The 18,462-nt window shown below is 47.6% G+C and overlaps 1 protein-coding gene across 7 annotated transcripts in view; it reads left to right on the forward strand.

Annotated features, from left to right (window-relative positions):
* LOC144153871 (GATA-binding factor 2-like) overlaps positions 1-18,462 on the forward strand; it is a 357,267-nt gene that overhangs the window by 258,103 nt on the left and 80,702 nt on the right. The window contains exon 1 of one of the 7 annotated variants that reach the window (XM_077685605.1): positions 6,622-7,096. The exons of the other annotated variants lie outside the window; for them this stretch is intronic. The gene's annotated coding sequence lies outside the window, so the exon portion shown is untranslated. Of the gene's footprint in view, positions 1-6,621; positions 7,097-18,462 lie in introns of those variants that run through there. 7 annotated transcript variants of the gene reach the window in all.

Here is an 18,462-nt window from a genome sequence, read left to right on the forward strand (position 1 = left end):
GTGATCATCTGTCAATTCGCATCACGTGACATTTGTTTACACTGCGAAGGTTCATGGGCACCGCCATTTTTGTTGTTTATGCGTTTTCTGTCAGTCTTCTGTGGTAGTCTCAGCTTGTACTCCTTGCTCTGCGGCTGCGCGCCACGGGCGTTGTTCCGAACGCGAATCAAAGATAACGCGCTTCGCAGCATTTCAGCTGCAGAAATGTGTCCGCCGATGCTGTGTTGGTTCGTTTTCGGCAGCGTTCTTTACAAATTACACCGTCAAAGTTAGCGGTGAGGCCGCAGAAGCGGAAATCCGGCAACACTGATAAACACCAAAATGGCCGCCGTTGCTCACTTGCGTGGCTCAGTGGCGGTATATATCTTATCTAGTGGCACTAGCGGAACGGAGCAAGTCAATCATTCCCCTGCTATACACCTTTTCATCCGTTAATCTTTCATAAGATCGGGACATGTTCCAGGCTGTGTTGCGCATGCGCAGTAACATCTCCCTGTCGACTGCGCCAATTTAGGGCCACTAGTACAGCCCACTGATAAAATGGCGGCTCTTAGGACGAAGAAGTGAAAAAGATGCACAGAATTCGCGCAACCGCCCCGAAAGAGTATACTTTAAATGCGATGTCATTTACAGAGTCAACTGTGTCCTGTGGTGTCGTGAAATCAGGGTGTCTGCAGCGTTGCGGTGTCAGGCAGCAGGATAAGACGTCTCTGTTCTTGTCCCCGCAATTAGCATAATCGTGTTGACCAACATCGCCAGCCTCCCGTCATTGTCACCGCATTTCTCGTCATCATCACGCCGTCCGCCTATTCATCCTTATCATTTTGAGAGAGAGAAGCTTCGATTGGAAAAATTTATTAATAAAGTGGCCTAAGATTTCCTTGGCAGAACGATTAGTTCCCGCAACAACGCGTTAGCAAGAACAGACACCTGCAGTACCCTAGCTGAAATAACAACAGCTCACCTTAGAAACGCTCTTCAACGCATGCGTGTGTCTGCACAGGGCAGGTGGACGTTACAAAGCGTTCATTATGACACTGAGCCTTGTCCCTCCATTCACAGTTCGGGAGATCTGACCATTAGTACAGGACGAAACATAACGGTTGCCACTTTGCCAAGAAACATGGATGCCCAAAGAAATGTAGAAAAGAGACGACAAAGTAAGTTTTCACAAAAGAGTGATCGGGCCATTCACAGGCAATTTGTGCAGACGTAAGTGTGAGCGAAAACAGGCAGTACAGTGTCTTAGTCCTGAAACCATCACCAGGCAGCTCCGGCCATATACTCACCAAGGACAGCTCCTAGACAATACTTCTGGGTACGGCATGACTCACCTTCCCTCACCAGCCCCTTATGGGTGCGAGCCATATAAAGACATCCATCTGCATCCCAGGAGGAGACCCCTGGCCTAGGGCTGCTTGGATCGCCACCCTCTGATCCTGGCAATAAAGTATGATATCTATATATCTCTCCTCAGCAACATCTTTGTGCGAGCGAAATTTCTAACACACGCGAGAACTCCTCTAACAACAGTTCATCACTTGAGAGGAAGTGATAGAAATTAGTGCTGAGTCACACGCTTCCTTTCGGCCGCTCCAATTCTCGTCACTTTTCATTAGGTTCTTCAGCAAAAAAAAAAAAAAATGCCGCAGCTTGCACTAATGGTGCAAAGCTGGAAAAACAGCAGAGCTGGCAGCCCCTCTCCCCTCGTCGGCGACCCGGCTGTTGCCCCCTGCAGATGGATTCCCGAACTTGCCGCTGAAAGTTATCCGTGTCTCTCAGGCCCGGATCGCTTTGTGCGCAGCCTTTCACACCTCTCCCAAAGTGGAGGTCGTTAGCACGCGCTATAGGAACGGCGGCAGCCGGCTTCGCGAACTCGGCGTCTTGTAGCGCGATCTCGGCGTCTGTGCTCCCCATTGGAGGCGCGAATGCACGTGAACTGGCGAGGAGAACAGCGTGCGAGAGATCGCACCACGAACGCTGGCCAGACTAGTGTTTTGAGGCGCACGCTGACCTGCGTTCGGCATTTTTTCTTGGCATTTTTTCTTTGCGAGCTCATCACGTGGCGCAAGCCCACGCGCAAGCCTGACTGACGTCGGGCGCTCCTCAAGATGCGCACGCTCACGTGCGTTCAATTGGTATTTTTTTTTTTGTGTGTGTGGTAACGCTATACGGCTAAACTAAAGAGTAAACAGCTTTGCCGTTAAAAGAAGTGGAACTGAATGAGAAAAGAAAATACAAAAAAATCACTACATAAAGTGGGAAACCCCCCGCCAGCAATGTTCCGAAAACTAAGACGAAACAGGGAAAAAAAAAAAAGACAACTCGGTTCAGAAAACATTTGAAATAGCAGTGAACCACTCTCGGGATTGCCAAGGGGTGCGGCAATAGTTTATCACTCGTTTCTCGCGGGACGATTTAAGGATCCGGTAAGGTGAAGGTCGCGCCACCGTATACTCTAGAGACTGATGTGTTTACGCGCAGCTCCAGCTTTGCAAGTTTTACCGGGTGCGCAGTCTATTTTTTTTTCTTAAAATGTTTTATTAGGTGTCCGTACTGTGATTCCGAAATTATGTCCACGAGGCATCACGAAACACGAAACCTCAACGGGGGAAGTGGGGAAGGGGATGAGAGACTTATGACCTTTGTTTACCCAATTGGTGTGTTCAATTTAGTTAAAAAGTAAGCAAACCTCCAACTCAACGCGAAACAGCTAAAAGAACTCTAGTGCAACTGCTACGAGGACACTCTTTAGAGCTGCGTCACTTTCTTGGTCCGTGGCAAAGTCACGCTGACGCGGCGCGAGGGACAAAGGCTCTCTTAACTTTTCTGTCTGACACGGGACTAACCAATGTTCTTTAAACTTGGGATCCTCAGATTTTTTCTCCTAGAGCTGTAAATTTTTTCTACGCTCCGAACTGATTTTATTTTCTTCTCCCTCTTATTCATTGTTCGTGCGTACTTCTTCCCCTCTTCTTTTTTTTTTTTTCCACTTCACTATGTTCACCCCCATCTGAAGTAGCAAGCCCCGCCGTTTGTGGGGCTAACCTCTTCAGTATTCATTAAAGTTTTCTCTCTCTCTCTCTCTCTCTCTCTCTCTCTCTCTCTCTCTCTCTCTCTCTCTCTCTCTCTCTCTCTCTCTCTCTCTCTCTCTCTCTCTCTCTCTCTCAACGTTTCCGGGAGTGTGCACGCTCCTACACATTTCCGTGATTGCACGTATATAGGTTAGGTGCGGAGGAAATTCCGTGGAGCTCGAAACCATTTCTGCCACGAGCGCTTAATACGGTGTGTTAATTGAATGTGGATTTCATAAACCCGAGTAACGAAATCAGTTACATGGAAGCCGCATATTTCTCATTACTAATAGCACCCAATTAGGTTTTGCTCTGTATTTACGAAGTTTTCACCCCCCCCCCCCCGATTTCCATCTAATGCATATTGTAAACAAATTCGCAACTAGCCCCCTCACTGGATCTTTCAAGCCGGTATGGGAAAAAATTATTGTAGAAGAAATTTTCTTTACGAGCTAGCTGGCATAGATTTGTAAGCGTCGTATGACCGCCTTACCTGACGCGTATACATAGAGATACGCGGTGCAAACATCCTAGGGATTCTAAATTGCTCCCGTTTACCTCATTTCGTACTAAAAATGGAGTTTTGTTTCATGAATGCAGGCTCGTTTTCAAAAATGGTGTGCTTCTTGAACAAAACCCCGTGGTAAATGTCGTTTCCGCGAAAATAACGGGGAATTAAACCAACTGAAAAAATAAGGGGTTTCTGCTCGAACGCGTGTGCTACGATTTTCAGCACAGCAGGAGCTCTGTGGATCACTACCACAATTTTTCACAACCACGAGGCAAAAACCACGCCAGCAAAACTCAAAGGGATTTTTTTTTTTCGTTTTGGATCATCGCGAACTGGAATATCGATGTAGCGGGAAGCGGAAAGGCGCCTTGCGGAAGCCGGCCAAGCTGCCTTGTTGCGCCGCCGATAGATGGCGCCACCGCGTGGAACCTTCGATCTGGGCGGCAGTTCTCTCCGATACCGTCGCAGAGCAGGCGCTCTCCGCCGAGAACCTATCGTGTTCGGAGCGTCTTTACGGCGTCGCGTTTGAAAGTGTTTCTACCTTGTTGCGTGCGAGTTGATTTTAGCGTTTCAGTTTTATCCTTTGGGAAATGGCATTTCACTGCTGATGGTGTCACTGGAAGTATACTTGGCAACGAATTTTAATCGCCCTGCTTTGAGCCCGCGTGTGCTTCATCGTGCCGGCCAAGCTGGCGGGATTAGGGTTATCAGGATCGTTAAGCTCATCACTTATGACGTGACGGAAACTATCAGCGTTGGCATAATCACGTACAGTCTTTGGCGAAATTTTATAGAACATGCCTGAAATCTCTAGCAACTATTTCACCACAAAAACAAAGTAAGGTGCTTTCTCCAGCCGTCAAAAAAAAAAAGAAAAGAAAAGAAACGTTTCAGTCCCACTGGAGTGGTAAGGTAAGTTCATATTTCCAGCCTTTTGTGAACTAGAAACTTTTGACAAATATTGTACGTGTCATTAACGACTTCAGTCTTGCAACCGAAACTTATCTTGTTTTTTAGTGATTAATAACAGATAGGGATCTAGATCCCCAACTGAAAGTAAGGGAAGATCCGCACTGAACAAACACAAAGTATTGACGTCACAATCGAACTGAAACTGCGTTGTCCAAATTTATTACCACCGTTATTTCATCGTGTAAATTCTCTGCTTTTGGCGCCTACGGGCAAGGTGGAAAAATATCATAATCAATCATAAAAACTACAAAATGGTCTTGATAGGAAATATGACAGCTAGAGCAGTTAGTTGTTTTCATTAATTTTCACGCGGCACTTTTGAAAGGGTAACATTTCGATGAAATAGATGTTTAAGCATAGTTCTTTGACGCCCGACGCTAATTAACGCTTATGAATTAAAATTAACCGTATTTACGTTTTCAACCTTAAAAGAGAGTTTAAAAGCACCTTGCAACCTTCTTCATATTTTTGAACAATTTAAGCTGTCAATTGTCACTCAATAAAAAAAAAAGAGTTAAATATGTACACAACCAGCTCGGATAACTTCGGCCGAACGCGATAGAAAGCTAAACAGAATAAACACGAAAAACCTCCTTGTTTCGGCAGGGATATGGACACCAAATTCGGTGGGATAAAATAGGCAGTTTTACTAGAACAATTTTATTCCACGTAAAGTGACAACAAAGAGTTTTAGCTTACGTGTGTACTGGGTGTACTGTGTGTACCGGTATCCGAATGCGCAGCACGCGCGCGCATGGCGAGGAGGGCCACCCCTCACCTGAACGAATGCGCGGGCACGGTAAGGTGGGGGCGGTACACATGGTACGCACGGTACACGCGGTATGCTAAAAGTCTCTCATAAGAACACACGGAAAACCCAGAGAAGGCAGAGAGTCCCCCTGAGAAGCTGGCTTCGTTGCATAACGCTGTGCATGAGGCGAAGCACGCTTGCGGGTTTGAAGCGTGATGAGGGAGAGAGGTTGCCGATGCTCTTTCCCTTTCTCTTCTTTTTTTCTCTTTCCTTTCCTATTTGTTTATGAAATCCCCATTCAGGAAGAATAAGTTGGTATTTTCAATTTGCCCTTGGGAAAAAAAATTCCCAATAAATCGTTGCGCTGCCAAGTTCATACCTATCTCGGTGATAGGTATGAGGTGGTTGTCAGTGTTTGCTGTACAGAAAGTCCGAACCGTCCTTTCTCTGTGGTGTGTCTGTTCTGTTGTTTCAGATAATTTGCAAAAATATTAAAATCTTGAGTTCACTTTGCTGTCCTCGCAAGCGTGCCTGCAGAGCTAGTTCACAGCAGACATGAACGCACGATCAGACTGAAAATGGATAAAAAGAAAACAACAGCAAACCAAGTGAAGCTTTAGACGTCAAAGGCTCATTGCCAAACCGAAATAAACGAGCCAACTTATATAAGCACATCTTCGTCGGTGGAGCAACTCCCTGGATATAAAGCAATTGTCCTTGATGAAGAACAAAACAATGGGCCCAATAGTTCATCCATAAGACGGCCAGGCGAGTCGCGAAAAACAACAACCGTAAACACGCGAAAAGAGCGCCTACCGCGCATGCGCCTTCAAAAGGATGAAACCGAAGAGAAGTGGACGTCCAGTCGATTTGTCTGACAGGCGGCAACGTTGGGCGCCAATTCATTTGGACCCCCACCCCCACCTAACCCAAAATGAAAGAAAACTGAATACGAGGGAGCCGAGTTTCGAAAGCAGACCCATCTGCGCACTCCAAACAACAACGGCGGGGGGCTCCTCTTTTGCGGGCCCTTCTCTCAGCATCTCCATCCGTCAATCAAGAAAAGCACCATCTCCCTTCGATCAACGTGCCCTTTCCCTTAACTCCTCCCGCGTCCAATCGCAGCGCGGAACCGGAAACGAGCCTCCGGTTGGTCGGTACCCGCGCAGCGCGGCCAAAGGCCGTGACTCCTCCCCGCGTTCCTCAAAGAGGGACGTCCCGTGGCCTCTCAACCCCGCCCCCTCCGTGACGTAGCGGGAAAGAGGCCGGTCTCGCTCGGCGAGCCGCGTGACCCATCCAGTGCGGTTCGGAGAGCTCGCTATCGCGGGTTGTTGCAGTGCGCGGGACGCATTTTTGTTCCACTCCAGTGTGCCTTCGCAGTGCCAGAATTGTGTGCGTGGGCGCCGGGCCATTGTTTTTGCATCGACGGTGCGCGTTCGACGAGAGAGACCCAGCAGCGACGAGAACCTCCCGGTTAATTCACGTGTCAGCACCGCCCGCGACGTGAAACCCAGCGGTTGTCGCCTTTCGCCAGATACGTGCTGTCGCGTTGGGTGTACCGCAGGGCCCGGCGCTAGTTCCGCGCCTGTTCCCCGCCAGTAGTGTGCCCCGGAGGAGTGTGCTTGCGCGTGAAGGTGCGCGGACGGTGCGAGCACGGCGTGTTCCGTTGTGGGCAGCGGGGGCGCACGCTCGACGTCGCTCGCCGCTGGTCGGTCCTGCTTGCCGGCGTGGCTGGCGCAGCACCACGGCTACTATGAGGATAACCTCGGGTGCGCCCTCAAGTCTCAGGTGAGCTCCTGCGTGTTCGATGCTACTACACCGCCCCACGAATCAAACTTACAGTCGCCACGTTGAGGGTTTCGCGCGAGGTTCTCCCATGTGTAGCATCTATTGGCTGCGCAGTCTTGCTGGACCTACAATCACACAATCCCGGTAAATACAGATAAGGTTTGTGATAAGATTATCTGATGTTCCACGCGTCATTACACCACACGTACCAGGTTGGCTGGTGGTATGTGAACTGAGAGAGAACCAGGATTAGCAATCCCGCCGAACTAAAAAACAACTCAACACGTCGCTGTTTCGTGTTTCGTCCAAAACGCATTCAGTGCGCTCTTTGCTAACGATTTGCCCAGAACGAATCGTTGCTTGTGAAAGATAATTTGCTTGTTTTGGTTGTTTTCGAAAGTTACGCATGTCAGGACCACGACGACGACGTGCTGACTCAGTTTAAAAATCCCGCCCGTGATGCGTCTACGGAAGACCTGTAGGTTCGCAAGAGACACTAATGTCTACTCTTAGATGAAATGTCGACATGAGTGCAGGAGCATGCCTGAAGGCTTCATGCGGCCAACGGACGTATGCAATCACGTGTATGCCGCGTCCACAATGACGGCAGCAATTCATGCGGAGAGCAAGTAAGCAGGCAGCCAAGTATGATAACTATAGTCACGCAAGGTCCCGCCATTCATATGTACAAAAATAAACTTGTTTACGTAGCTTTTGTGCGTCCAAGTGCGGCTCATTGCACTTAGGCTGCGGCGTTCCCCCAAGGACGCAAAAAAAAAAAAAAAAACCTAAAGTTCCGCTCTTGCCTAATTTGCGATCTTATCTAACATCTTGGTTGTTTGAGGGAATGGGAGAATGGAGTGCTTGGATTCGGTATTCGCGGCTTCCCGAAATGTCTGGGAAGTGCCATGGCACCTCAGGTTTTATTTCGAAACTTCACGTTCGTGACAACTGCAGCACACGTCGCGCTGCCTTGTGAGCTCCCAAGTCGAATTGCACAGCGCAAGCGGTTGCGGACGAGAAATCGGTCGACATATTTTGGACACAGAGGCTTGTTTTTCAAAAATGTCGGCTTCGCAACGTGAAGTTTGCAGTTCTTGATTTAAGTTCGCGGTGTGTTTGGATGTACCCGATATGTATACGCACTCAGTGCGCTTTCCCAGCGTGTTCTCCACTCAACCACGCGCTATATAGCAAGAAACATTGCTCAATATTGGTTATGCTTTGCGTCGAGATGATAATGTAAATATCGACAAAACGTTATCTAGCCACAGCGAGTGTCTGTCGTCTTTTTTATTATTATTTGTCTCGCAAGTTTTCTTCAGAAATTAATCGCGTCCAATCAGCGAATGCGTTATAAGTATATGCTCGCGTCTAAATATCGCCCCATGGGCTGATGATATCCAGCACGTTTATCGTACCATCACGTTCAGCTATTGCAACATCAATGTGCGCATGTTTTTTGCCGTCGGACGCATGCAGTTTCCGCGACAAGATTCACAGCTTTTTATGTGTAGACTTCTCCAAAAAACACACCTGTCTGTCGGGTGCACGCTACTCTGGCGCAGTCTGTTAGTCCATTTGGCCCCATTTCAACATATTTGATAAGCACTTTAAAGAAAATTACGACAAAACAAAAGCTACAAGAGATATCGCTGCGACGAAGGATTCACGCAGTGCCGCTCTGTGCTGGTGTTAAAGGAGCCATGAAGAGAAAACACAAGTTTGGTTCATTCGAAAGATTGCCTCGTTAGAACCATAGCGACACCACTTATAACGCAAACTTCGCTCAAATAAGCTACATAATTAGGAAAAACGGGAATGGTCATGCGACCCACCAGCTCATTTCCCGCAACAGAACCTATGCCGTCACATGGGCTAAGCTCTGCGATTGGCGGAGGCCGGCAAAAGCAAACGCATGTTAGGCAGGGCTTACAGCTTGCATAGCGAGCTAAATGCCCGTGAAACATACTGCACATTCTTTTTATGACAAAGAACGGTGGAGTAAACGGTTGAAGGTCCGAACGAACTCGCAAGCGTGTGCGCCAATGCGTACGAAACTAGCGCCGCGGCCGAGCTCGACATCATCGCGCAGACGAATTTTCGGGTTCGAGGCTCTTCGGGGCCAACGAACCGTTCCAGCACGCACAGCCGCGACCTTGCTTCGTATCGTAATCCCTTCACAGGAGGTTGGCCGTCATATCGCCAACCAGCAAAGGTAAAAATAGAAACGAGGGGAGTAAGGAACAGCAAGAAGCGACGAGATAGTGCCAGTCGTCGCGTAAGTTTCGAATGGTGTTGGCTTGCTGCTGTCGTTACGAGCTCGTTTCCAGTTTACAACCACTGAAAACTTCAGTTTGTTCAGTTACGGCAGGGACCCTTACGTTAGCTCACTCCTGGGACATGCTGGCGCTCGTCGCCGACTTCGTCAAATCGCTCTGACCTTGGGGAAAAAATGCCGTAAACACCGCGCATTGACGTTCGTATCTTTCTGGTCGAAGCAGAGAGCTCGCGCGAACGGCTTTCCATACACGACACCGGCCAACTGGCATAAGTGATACTGCTACTGAAGTTGAACTATTATTAACCGTAATCAAAATACGGCACATACGTACCAGTCTATATTCGTCCGTCGCGACGGGGCTGACGAGGCAGCGGTGCCGACGGCTGGGCGTTCGTCTGTTGTGGCTATCGCGGAATGGTCGCTTTCCCGTCCACCGCGTATCCCACAACTCTTGCCGCTCGTGCACTTAGAAGCATTGAGCGTTTTTGTGGTGTGAGGTTGTTAAATGCAAGCCCGAGCTCCTCGGCGAGAGTTTTGTTCTCCGGATCAGGCGATTCCATGACTAGGGCTGCGGGTGCACTAGGTTTTACTAGTATTTTTAAAATGGCCGCCGTCTCGATCGACTCCCGCGTGTGGGTGCTATATGGAGTCGACATACTAAGTATCTGTTTCATGGACCGGCTCTATGACGCCATTGTACACGTCACGGAATGTTCAATTTTAGCGGGAGATTTAAAATTTTGGCTTAAATTGCCTTATTTCTCAGTGAATAAAGCATCATTTGCTTCCGAGAAAGCGCTTGGGGTACTATGAAACACCTAATCTTTCGAATAAAACAAACTTTTGTTTTCTCTTCATGGCTCCTTTAACTATGCATTTATACACCTTTCCAAGCGGTTCTACCCACGAAAGAAACAGTGAAAGCATTTATTCGCATTTTTGCATTGGACCGTTGAAGAATGTTTTAATGAAGTGTTGCAAGGGTCCTTTACGGTTTGAAAAGGGACCTGCAGCAGTTTAAAACTGTACATACAGACTTTAATAAAACGAATGAAGCTTTGGAGCGCATCGCGGCCAAAAATGCTCCTTCAAGGAGAAGGCTTTTGAGACCTACTCCCACCACCCCTGTTTTTGTACATTCATGAAGGCGTAGTAGGAAAGTAGTTACAAGAAAAGACCATATGAACACAGCTGGCTGTTTTAAATCCGAAAACCCGGAGCAATTCGCAATCGTTCCAGGTGTCCTTCGCAAATTATCTTTTGGGGGCTGGGAGGCCGTCCTGCACACTTCGGGCCTGCCACAACACCGAAGTCATTCAGGGCAGAGGTTCCCAGGAAAGTTTGGCGGCAAGAGGCGTATAATTTATCCGTACGCGTGCGGCGGAAATCCTAAACTGTCATGAGATTTTCATCGCGACTTAAAAACGTGTCCACAACCTTTCTGCGATGCATGTAACATGGGTAAGGTGCGGTGGGGCGTATTGACGCCCGGTGACGACAACGCCGCCATTACCCTTCACTGCATACACCCAAGGAAAAATTCCGTGCATTACTTCTTCGGATTCAGTTTCATTCGGTAAAATATAATCTAGTACTATTACTGGCAACGTGAGGGTTCGAGCTAGTTGGTACTCCATAGTGAAAATTTAAAGCGCAACAAATTTAGACACAAGACGAATGACACAGGGACAGGCGCTACTTCCAACTGGAAATTTTATTTACGAAACAACATATATATACGAAAAGGAGGAAAAGAGGTACGCCCTTGGCATGAGGAGCGTGTGCGCGCCTGTACAGTGCGCACATACTCTAGTTTAGGACGATGCGCACATGCAGTGTTGTTTTTTTGTATTTCCTCCTTTTCGTATATATATGTTGTTTCGTAAATAAAATTTCCAGTTGGAAGTAGCGTCTGTCCCTGTGTCATTCGTCTTGTGTCTAAATTTGTTGCGCTTTAAATTTTCACTATTACTGGCGTAGCGCCAGAGATATATCTCGAGGGATGTTATACGCCACCGTGAAAATAAATAAAAATATGAAATGAAAGAGAGTGCGCTGGACTCTCAGACAATATGTCATTCTTCGGCATACATAAATTTCGGGGGTGTTTTGCTACCGACACCCCCCCCCCCCCCTCAAGTATGGCTACACCCCTGCTGTGTACAACAAAAGTATAATTACTAATTGCAGAGAATCGTCTCTAACCTATTTAATTGAAATTTTGTCGTGACCAAACAGTTTTTAAACCTTGAGATTCGTCTAAATTAGGTGTTTGCGAAACATTTCGTGCTCAAGATTCAGTGCGTGCACAAGCAGGCCAAGCGGGTTTTTTTTTTTTTTTCGTTTTTGTTCGGCTCCGTCTCCGGATGACAAATGCAGTCGCGCATTACGCGTCTCTCATCTCCACCTTGGCAGCCGTGTCGCGCGATTAGCGAACATTTAAACGTCTACGTAAACGCTTTCTTCGCGGGATCGACCTCTGCTGTCGGCGAGCATTTTGCCAAAACAAACGCGGAGCGAAGCGTCCGCGACTGCGGCGTCGCTCGGCGAGACGAGCACGTTAATGACAGCAGCGCAGTGGTCGCTTCCGGCACTTCCTTTTGGCACGGCGAGACAAACGCGGCGATTACGATCGCCCACAAGCCGACAATTAAAAGCTTTCTCCCGTCGCGTTACTACACGGCCGCCGCACAACACCGCGCGAAAACGGTTTGTTGGAGATTAGAGGCCTTATCTCTCAAAACGTAACACAAATCAGGGTGAGAGGAGGGGGAGCTGCACTTTGGTTATCACAAGCGCTGTAGAAGAGTGCTACGGATTGATTCAATCCCTCGGGGTTCTTCAACACAACTCGGGTGATGAAGAACTCAACGTGGTATATGGCATGGATGACGTGCGGAAGAAGTCATTCGAGATAACAAGGCTTACACTGCCGGTTTCGTCACGGAAAATATTTTTCATTATCATCATCATGTTTAGGGCCTCGATCTTTAGGGCGAAAGACTCTCCCACTGACCTCCAACCGCTACATACCGTCCTGCGCAGCCCAAGTCTATTATATATGTTGCCAGTGCTGCTTATACCACGGAGATGAGACTGCGCATGCTCGAGGAGCAGTGACTGGACTGGACTGGATTGGATTGGATTATATATGTATACACATGGGACGTATATATCCGGGGTGTGTACACGACCGTGTCCGAGTGTCAGCGTCCAAACTGTTGGCGCTTTCCGCACCGAATTAGCTAAGCGTACAGTCATAAACAAATGAAGCACGAACACGAAAATATGAACCAGAACACAGAAACAGCGCGATTTCTTTGAATGCAAACCAAACTGTCGCGTGCACCTTATCCGTAACAAAGTTGTGGGAATGTGGCGTTCCAAATATACCAATAGCACTGCATTATTCCTCCTCCGGGAACAGTATTTCTGGGTTTTGCGTGTTCTGGTTCATACTTTCGTGTTCGAATTTAATTTGTCCGTGACATTACAGCAGGGGTACGAGGATTAATCTTGACCACCACCAGGGGTTCATCAACCTTGGGCTGAAATCTCTCACGCACCGGCATATTTGCCCATCACATTGACTAGGGAAGCAGCGCTGTACCTTGTGTACGGCAGCGTGATGCCTTAACCCTCGGGGTCGGGTCTCTCCTAGTATCACGTTTGCCGGCAGACTTTGCTCACACCTACGTGCAACGGACTCGCTTTCAAGGCAGTTTTACTTGCAGCGTGAGGGCGATTATGTAGAAGCAAAGAATCTTGCCTGGCCCACTCCGTCGGGGCGCAAACCTGCGGATCTTCTGTACCAATTCTCGAACAAGCTCGCTTTGCGACGAAAAGACAACACGAACACGCTATCTATTGACAACTCGCGCGCCAGTGAAGTAGAGGGAAAGGTTGCGTAAAAAAAAAAAGAAAATTCGGGGATACCTTTTATGGGTCGCAAGTGCGAAAGAGTACAAACATGCAGCCGGAAGCATCACACGCCTTGCTTCCGTATCGTGCTGTCGAAGGGTTACCGCTCGAGACACACTGCTTTGCGAGTCTCCTCAAAACTTTCGAATGGCTTCGATCGCCCTCCTACGTGTTGCGCCGCTACTCGTTTCTGGCGCCGTGTAATGAAAGAGTTAACGACGATGGTGCTTTTCGCTGCTTGCTCACTCTTATATAAGAAGTCCTCGAACACAGGTCGTCTTCCCCACAGCGCTCCGGAACGATTAGTCGCAGCGTGCAAGGCGCGCGTGGCGTTTTGCACTGTGCAATGTGTACCAGCGCAGATGCCCTCTTTCAGTCAAATTGAATGCTTGCGCTTGTGATTCGCCAAATTTGCACACTCAGCTATTTCTGTTGGTCATTCTGGAGCGTTGTGGTGAAGACACTCCACGGGGAGTTTTTAAAGTGTTATTCCCCTCCCTTAATCTGCGGTGTATTGGCGTGACAGACCAGTTCTCGCTACTGCCGAGTTTAAGCTATAGCTTAAACTCGGCAGTAGCGAGAACTGTAGAGCTGTGGAACGCCTTGTGCTATATAACGCCTCCGAAAGAGCCGTTTTGCAGACAACGGACGCCGAATTTTTTGCCAAATGGGCCATTGGAGGCTTCGGCTAAAAAAAAAAAGCCTAATAGAAACGCTTGTAGCAATTCGAACGCACTAAAGGAACGAATAGCCTTGTGCACTCGCAACGGTTCTTGCAGGCCTGGGTTAAAAATCAACGTGCAACGGTCACGTGCACAGCCCTCTCCGTGGTTCTTCGATTACAAAGGCTGCGGTAGTTCTTTTTTTCATCTCTCCGATAGCGGGACCGGCCGTGTACTCGCAACCGAGGCCGCACACGACGTGTCCCGCCTTTTACCTTGCGTAGCTCACGCAGCACGCTTCTCTGTTCCAGCGTCTTTGTTGCGTACAGAAACTGTACGCGAAGAATGCGAAGGAGGAGTGGGGGTATCTAAAGAGCTAGGAGTGTTGTTTCTTGGGCCGCGCACGCTATGCGTTTATGAGCTCCGAGTACGCGCTTTCCTATAAAGCGACGCGAGCGGTCACAGGCGGGCCATTAATCAGCTGGAACTATTACCTCTTCATCGTCGGCTCGGATGAACGCGCCGTCGGGGCAATGAGTTTGGGGCGGATAGTGTGCTGCGCTGCGCGTTGTAGCTTTTATTGGCTAGGGTGGCTCTAGTCCGCGGTGGCGGGAGGGGCGGGTGGTATAGGAGGTTGCAGCCAGCGGTTGCCCTCGTCGAGCCCCCATGGGATGGTGTCGCAGTGTCTTGCAAGAAGTGCTCAAGATGGAATCGTAGATGCCAATGTTGTGGTGCTGTGGAACGACTAGACCGCTTTGAATGAAGAAATGAGCGGTGGGAGTCTGATTGTTAGCACCTGTGCGGGTCGACGTGAATGGCTGGATTGTAAGAGGGCGGTGAAAAAGTCTGATATCGAAATAATTTGCAGAAGTGTCAGACAAGATGATGGAGATTGTTACTGAGTAGTCTACGTCTAGCAGTATACTCTAAGATGGTCAAAAGGGGTGGGTAGCATTTGTGCTGTGTCTCAGGGGGAAAGGCATTGGCTAGAAACATGTTTATGAACACTTCCGCTGATTCTTAAGGAGAGAAGGAAATTTTAGAAGCGTAGGGGAGTTTCTTGCTTCCAGGTATAGCAACTTTTTACGTACCGGTCGGGCGTTGCAGCGTTGTCATATAATGACAACATACAATACTACCGGTCGTCCCAACTGCCGCTTTCTGCTAGAAAGGCACTCAGTATATTAGCAAAAAAAAAAAAAAAGGAAGCAAGAAGACGTCACCATTACACCCCATTCTAAATAAAATGAATCCAGGTAATATTACAATTTTTATGCTTGTACAAGACTTACCCGCTTGCCCTCCCTCGTTTTAAAAAGGTAAATAGCATTCAAAGATTTTTCGTTATTACAGTTAAGCGAATTAAAAGTACTGTCTTCACGTTTAAATTTTCTGAGTAACTCCCGCCAAAAGAAAAATATGGAAAACGTGGATGTCATTTGAGAAAATATACCATGGTTACATAATGCATTCGAGAGCGCCGACGCAGTTTCACATTTCCTTTGTTTGCTTGAAATCCTGCAATTTCGGCTTTCTTTTCTCAAGTCCCATAAACAGCCGATCACGGAAGCAAATGAGTATAGACTGTATAAATGCTACTCCATATCAGACACTAAACTCCCAGCGGTAATCTCTCGTGATTAAATAAGATTTGGAACTTAGTAGAAGGTCCAACTAAAAATCAAAGTTCGCTTGTGTAAGCGACGCGAAAAGTGCGCTACTTTCGGAAGACACACGAGATGAACTCCGGACATAATACCAAACGCTGTCAGAGCTCCACTTCTCAAAATATGATTGTTCGCCCAGCGATCAAGTTCAGAGATACCGCCCGCCCGAACGATTCCGTCGCAGCATGTGCTGTGTACCACAAAGATACCAACCATTTTTGTTTGATTCCGCCTGTATATTCCATGTCAGTCTTTGTGCATGCTCCTATAGAGCTTAATTGTCGGACACAAACGGTACCCGATTCCGGATATACCATCCATGTTCCTCTTTTGCGCTCGAATGTCATTGGTTCGACCTTTGCAGTTGAACACCTCGCGTAATTAGGCTATTGAGCTAGCGCTCGTATGTAGTGTCATCATTTAATTGTTGGCTTCTGCCCGTTCGATGCTTCGACAATCCTCCCGGCTGACGTGATTTGAACGGTGGAGATTTTGCGGGACATTTTGTTGCAATTTAAATAGTTTTCTCCGAATAATAAAAATTGAAATGTAACTGAGTGGGACGCCGAATAAAACTCGAAGTCCAATTGGCGGAAGTATTCCCACATGCGACGCAAAATGTCAGACATAACCTTGTGTGACGTAATCAGAACGAAGTACATTTTTGCAGCGTTAATATTTTAGGACGTACTTCGAAGTGTGCCCAAGAACGTACAGGTATATTGATGCGAAAACGTTATAACAACGCGCTATAGACATTGGCTGAGCGCAATATATTTCGTCACCTTTAAGGGTAAATCCGGAAGTAATATGGGCGTTACGAGGTTCAAAACGACGCTTACAATATTGTCACAGCACGAACTGTTAACGTTAAAGCTCCGAGCAAAGACGATGCAACAGAAAAGGTGTCGTCGTACCTTTCCACTACACTACCGCGCTATCTTTGACTAAATAACTGTTTCTCCTTTGCATGGTTCGTTCCGCGCTACCATATTTTCTGATACTTTGAACTAGCCCAGCGGCAAGTTTTATTAAGAACTGTTCCGTTTCGCTGTCACGGGCTTACGAAGATGAAAGCGTGAATGAAAGAGATAAGTAACCTTAGGATATATATTTAAAGTAGGCAGGAAGGCCATGGTGCAAGGATGTTTTAGAGCTGTTCATGATCATCATTAGGCAGCCGCATCCAAAAAATCTAAAATTGCGCCGTGGAGTTTCAGAGTTGGCGATTTTTGCGTTCCAACGGCCCCCTTTAACGTAACGACACAACGTTTCCGCAAGTTAATTTCTCTCTCTCTCTCTCTCTCTCTCTCTCTCTCTCTCTCTCTCTCTCTCTCTCTCTCTCTCTCTCTCTCTCTCTCTCTCTCTCTCTCTCTCTCTCTCTCTCTCTCTCTCTCTCTCTCTCTCTCTCTCTCTCTCTCTCTCTCAGCAACATGTAAGATTTTGCACGCAGCGTGAAAAGGCAGCGCAGAGGGCAATGAAGTACGTGCAATTTAAATGCAAAATGTTGGTAACAAGAAATATGATGTAGACGTATACCGTCAGATGGTTGCACAGCGCAGTCAATTGGCACAAGTGATAGCAAAGCCAGCAGTTAAGTGTTTCAAAATTCAAACGCACGCGCACCTAAGTGGTGCCAATTAGAACGAATTATACGCTCGATATACATTTACGGCACCTCCTTTGCGGTGACACGGTTCCGTGCATTCAGCCCGTACACTGACGTAAGCTATGATTACGCGTACGCCTAGACTAGTTTTCCTGTACGGAAAGTGTGCAACGTCTTTAACGGAAATGACAAGTCTAATTTTCGAGCTGACGCAGTACGCGAAACAACAGTCGTTTGCCCCGTTTCATTTATTACGCAATGAACTCAATGATAGTACCATGATTCGAACAAAATCCTTTTTTTTTTCTGCGTGTGCACATGTCCTTGCGTGTGCGCGCGCGATCGAGGACGGGACGCGTTCAAGAGGGACACTTTTCGATTGTATATGTATACGCAAGCGTATATATCGTCAACACTACAGGCCGAAAAACGTTAATGAAATTCGAATTTTCATTTCCAAAATGAGGTAAAACACTGCCGCGAACAATTTGGCATTTCCCGCAAACATTGAAAATTGAGTATACATTGGGCACATCGGCACAAGCTTACCCGGAAGTGTTTGTGTTATCTCTATAGCCTTCTGTCAAGGGTCCTAGTATACATGGCAGACCTTCAGTTTTAGTAACAACCATACGGGCGCCTAAAAACGCAGAAACTCTCCGATTACAATCGACAGTTGGTTAAATGAACGTACCTGCGCGTTCACACAGGCGTTTGGCGGCTCATATACGTTTCCGTGATTGCACGCCATGCATGCATATCATTGGAGCACACAGTGAGGCCTGAGCCGCCCATGTATTTGGAGTCCTTTGCGGAGTGGCGTTGGCGCATGAAAGCGACACTCGGGGACAACTTAAGAACGGCAACGGAAGTTGCCGGTGTGCCTCATCGCCGCAGCCGGATGTTACTCCGCGCGGCGAATATAGTGCGTTACTGAGAATGTTTCGAACATGGCACGAACCTTTTTCGCGATTTTTTCGACTTAATATGCTTATAAACTACTGCAGCGACGACAAACAAAATACTTGAGAAATGGCAGACGATATCACGCATTCATATATCAACGTCCTTTCAAAACGCGCGCGCCCGTTGACATCCGTGGCTTTGGCGGAGTGATATCCGTACATGAGCTATTGCCCTTCTTTACTTTTTCCAGAGTATACACTAGTTAAGAGGCTTCAGCAAGCAGGAATTTATTCCAAACTTCAGTGCTAACTGCATAT

The sequence above is a fragment of the Haemaphysalis longicornis genome, unplaced genomic scaffold, assembly GCF_048455015.1.
Source record: "Haemaphysalis longicornis isolate Haplotype H1 unplaced genomic scaffold, Haemaphysalis longicornis Haplotype H1 scaffold_9, whole genome shotgun sequence".
Lineage (NCBI taxonomy): Eukaryota > Metazoa > Arthropoda > Arachnida > Ixodida > Ixodidae > Haemaphysalis > Haemaphysalis longicornis.